Genomic DNA, 5000 nt, shown 5'->3' with positions numbered 1-5000 from the left:
AGAGAGAGAGGGAGAAAGGGGGAAGGGAGGGAGAGAGAGAGGGAGAAGGAGAGGGACGGACTACGCTCGCACACCTAAACGCATGCAGATGTGCCTCAGATTCCTCTTGAGTTGAGCTTTTAGTTTCTTTCTTGTCAAAGGTTCTTTTTTATTTTTCTGTGTCATGGGAAAATATGTTTTCACCTTATTTGTGGAAAAATCTTCAAAATGTTTTGGTGCCTTTAGGGCCATTCAGAGAGCTGATAGAGGACCTTATTACTGATGAATGTGTTTATGATTCTTCCTGCTTGTATTTTCTATGTATAATTTGCAGTGTGTACTTCTGTAATGTTGGTAATTCAGGACTCATCAGTAAAACAGACCTTGGTCTCAGTATGACTCCCTGAAGAAAATAAAAGGTTAAATAAAAAAATAATTTTAAAAAATGATTATTTATGCTGATGCTTGTGACATCATACTCTCAGAACCCCAATTGGGTTCCATCTGAGACCAGACCATGTGACTCAGTGGGGAGATTCAGGTAGAGACCAGACCAGACCATGTGACTCAGTGGGGAGATTCAGGTAGAGACCAGACCAGACCATGTGACTCAGTGGGGAGATTCAGGTAGAGACCAGACCAGACCATGTGACTCAGTGGGGAGATTCAGGTAGAGACCAGACCAGACCAGACCATGTGAGTCAGTGGGGAGATTCAGGTAGAGACCAGACCAGACCATGTGACTCAGTGGGGAGATTCAGGTAGAGACCAGACCAGACCATGTGACTCAGTGGGGAGATTCAGGTAGAGACCAGGCCAGACCATGTGACTCAGTGGGGAGATTCAGGTAGAGACCAGACCAGACCATGTGACTCAGTGGGGAGATTCAGGTAGAGACCAGACCAGACCATGTGGCTCAGTGGGGAGATTCAGGTAGAGACCAGACCAGACCATGTGACTCAGTGGGGAGATTCAGGTAGAGACCAGACCATGACCATGTGACTCAGTGGGGAGATTCAGGTAGAGACCAGGCCAGACCATGTGACTCAGTGGGGAGATTCAGGTAGAGACCAGGCCAGACCATGTGACTCAGTGGGGAGATTCAGGTAGAGACCAGACCAGACCATGTGACTCAGTGGGGAGATTCAGGTAGAGACCAGACCAGACCATGTGACTCAGTGGGGAGATTCAGGTAGAGACCAGACCATGTGACTCAGTGGGGAGATTCAGTTAGAGACCAGACCATGTGACTCAGTGGGGAGATTCAGGTAGAGACCAGACCAGACCATGTGACTCAGTGGGGAGATTCAGGTAGAGACCAGACCAGACCATGTGACTCAGTGGGGAGATTCAGGTAGAGACCAGACCAGACCATGTGACTCAGTGGGGAGATTCAGGTAGAGACCAGACCATGTGACTCAGTGGGGAGATTCAGGTAGAGACCAGACCATGTGACTCAGTGGGGAGATTCAGGTAGAGACCAGACCATGTGACTCAGTGGGGAGATTCAGGTAGAGACCAGACCAGACCATGTGACTCAGTGGGGAGATTCAGGTAGAGACCAGGCCAGACCATGTGACTCAGTGGGGAGATTCAGGTAGAGACCAGACCAGACCATGTGACTCAGTGGGGAGATTCAGGTAGAGACCAGACCAGACCATGTGACCAGACCAGACCATGTGACTCAGTGGGGAGATTCAGGTACTCAGTGGGGAGACCAGACCAGGCCAGACCATGTGACTCAGTGGGGAGATTCAGGTAGAGACCAGGCCAGACCATGTGACTCAGTGGGGAGATTCAGGTAGAGACCAGACCAGACCATGTGACTCAGTGGGGAGATTCAGGTAGAGAGATTCAGGTAGAGACCAGACCATGTGACTCAGTGGGGAGATTCAGGTAGAGACCAGACCATGTGACTCAGTGGGGAGATTCAGGTAGAGACCAGACCAGACCATGTGACTCAGTGGGGAGATTCAGGTAGAGACCAGACCAGACCATGTGACTCAGTGGGGAGATTCAGGTAGAGACCAGACCAGACCATGTGACTCAGTGGGGAGATTCAGGTAGAGACCAGAGACCATGTGACTCAGTGGGGAGATTCAGGTAGAGACCAGACCATGTGACTCAGTGGGGAGATTCAGGTAGAGACCAGACCATGTGACTCAGTGGGGAGATTCAGGGGGAGATTCAGGTAGACCAGGCCAGACCATGTGACTCAGTGGGGAGATTCAGGTAGAGACCAGACCAGACCATGTGACTCAGTGGGGAGATTCAGGTAGAGACCAGACCAGACCATGTGACTCAGTGGGGAGATTCAGGTAGAGACCAGACCAGACCAGGCCAGACCATGTGACTCAGTGGGGAGATTCAGGTAGAGACCAGGCCAGACCATGTGACTCAGTGGGGAGATTCAGGTAGAGACCAGACCAGACCATGTGACTCAGTGGGGAGATTCAGGTAGAGACCAGACCAGACCAGACCATGTGACACAGTGGGGAGATTCAGGTAGAGACCAGACCAGACCATGTGACTCAGTGGGGAGATTCAGGTAGAGACCAGACCAGGCCAGACCATGTGACTCAGTGGGGAGATTCAGGTAGAGACCAGGCCAGACCATGTGACTCAGTGGGGAGATTCAGGTAGAGACCAGACCAGACCATGTGACTCAGTGGGGAGATTCAGGTAGAAGACCAGACCAGACCATGTGACTCAGTGGGGAGATTCAGGTAGAGACCAGACCAGACCATGTGACTCAGTGGGGAGATTCAGGTAGAGACCAGGCCAGACCATGTGACTCAGTGGGGAGATTCAGGTAGAGACCAGACTCAGTGACCATGTGATTCAGGTAAAGACCAGACTCTCAGTGGGGAGATTCAGGTAGAGACCAGACCAGACCATGTGACTCAGTGGGGAGATTCAGGTAGAGACCAGACCAGACCATGTGACTCAGTGGGGAGATTCAGGTAGAGACCAGACCAGACCAGACCATGTGACTCAGTGGGGAGATTCAGGTAGAGACCAGGCCAGACCATGTGACTCAGTGGGTGGGATTCAGGTAGAGACCAGACCAGACCATGTGACTCAGTGGGGAGATTCAGGTAGAGACCAGACCAGACCATGTGACCAGTGGGGAGATTCAGGTAGAGACCAGACCAGACCATGTGACAGGTGGGGAGATTCAGGTAGAGACCAGACCAGACCATGTGACTCAGTGGGGAGATTCAGGTAGAGACCAGACCAGGCCAGACCATGTGACTCAGTGGGGAGATTCAGGTAGAGACCAGGCCAGACCATGTGACTCAGTGGGGAGATTCAGGTAGAGACCAGGCCAGACCATGTGACTCAGTGGGGAGATTCAGTGACTCTCAGTGGGGAGATTCAGGTAGAGACCAAACCAGACCATGTGACTCAGTGGGGAGATTCAGGTAGAGACCAGACCAGACCATGTGACTCAGTGGGGAGATTCAGGTAGAGACCAGACCAGACCATGTGACTCAGTGGTGAGATTCAGGTAGAGACCAGACCAGACCATGTGAGTCAGTGGGGAGATCCAGGTAGAGACCAGGCCAGACCATGTGACTCAGTGGGGAGATTCAGGTAGAGACCAGGCCAGACCAGACCAGACCATGTGACTCAGTGGGGAGATTCAGGTAGAGACCAGGCCAGACCATGTGACTCAGTGGGGAGATTCAGGTAGAGACCAGGCCAGACCATGTGACTCAGTGGGACTCAGTGGGAGATTCAGGTAGAGACCAGACCAGACCATGTGACTCAGTGGGGAGATTCAGGTAGAGACCAGACTAGACCATGTGACTCAGTGGGGAGATTCAGGTAGAGACCAGACCAGACCATGTGAGTCAGTGGGGAGATCCATGTAGAGACCAGGCCAGACCATGTGACTCAGTGGGGAGATTCAGGTAGAGACCAGGCCAGACCAGACCAGACCATGTGACTCAGTGGGGAGATTCAGGTAGAGACCAGACCAGACCAGACCATGTGACTCAGTGGGGAGATTCAGGTAGAGACCAGACCAGACCAGACCATGTGACTCAGTGGGGAGATTCAGGTAGAGATTCAGGTAGAGACCAGACCAGACCATGTGACTCAGTGGGGAGATTCAGGTGTGACTCAGAGAGACCAGACCAGACCATGTGACTCAGTGGGGAGATTCAGGTAGAGACCAGACCAGACCATGTGACTCAGTGGGGAGATTCAGGTAGAGACCAGACCAGACCATGTGACTCAGTGGGGAGATTCAGGTAGAGACCAGACCAGACCATGTGACTCAGTGGGGAGATTCAGGTAGAGACCAGACCAGACCATGTGACTCAGACTTCAGTGGGGACTCAGTGGGGAGATTCAGGTAGAGACCAGAGACCATGTGAGTCAGTGGGGAGATTCAGGTAGAGACCAGACCAGACCATGTGAGTCAGTGGGGAGATAGAGACCAGGCCAGACCATGTGACTCAGGTTCAGGTAGAGACCAGGCCAGACCATGTGACTCAGTGGGGAGATTCAGGTAGAGACCAGACCAGACCATGTGACTCAGTGGGGAGATTCAGGTAGAGACCAGACCAGACCATGTGACTCAGTGGGGAGATTCAGGTAGAGACCAGACCAGACCATGTGACTCAGTGGGGAGATTCAGGTAGAGACCAGACCAGACCATGTGACTCAGTGGGGAGATTCAGGTAGGAGATGTGACTCAGTGGGGAGATTCAGGTAGAGACCAGGCCAGACCATGTGACTCAGTGGGGAGATTCAGGTAGAGACCAGGCCAGACCAGACCAGACCATGTGACTCAGTTGGGAGATTCAGGTAGAGACCAGACCAGACCATGTGACTCAGTGGGGAGATTCAGGTAGAGACCAGACCAGACAATGTGACTCAGTGGGGAGATTCAGGTAGAGACCAGACCATGTGACTCAGTGGGGAGATTCAGGTAGAGGCCAGACCATGTGACTCAGTGGGGAGATTCAGGTAGAGGCCAGACCATGTGACTCAGTGGGGAGATTCAGGTA

Source organism: Oncorhynchus tshawytscha, unplaced genomic scaffold (genome assembly GCF_018296145.1).
Source record: "Oncorhynchus tshawytscha isolate Ot180627B unplaced genomic scaffold, Otsh_v2.0 Un_contig_842_pilon_pilon, whole genome shotgun sequence".
Classification (NCBI taxonomy): domain Eukaryota; kingdom Metazoa; phylum Chordata; class Actinopteri; order Salmoniformes; family Salmonidae; genus Oncorhynchus; species Oncorhynchus tshawytscha.
The sequence above is the reverse complement of the archived record's forward strand: the minus strand, read 5'-3'. Positions refer to the sequence as shown.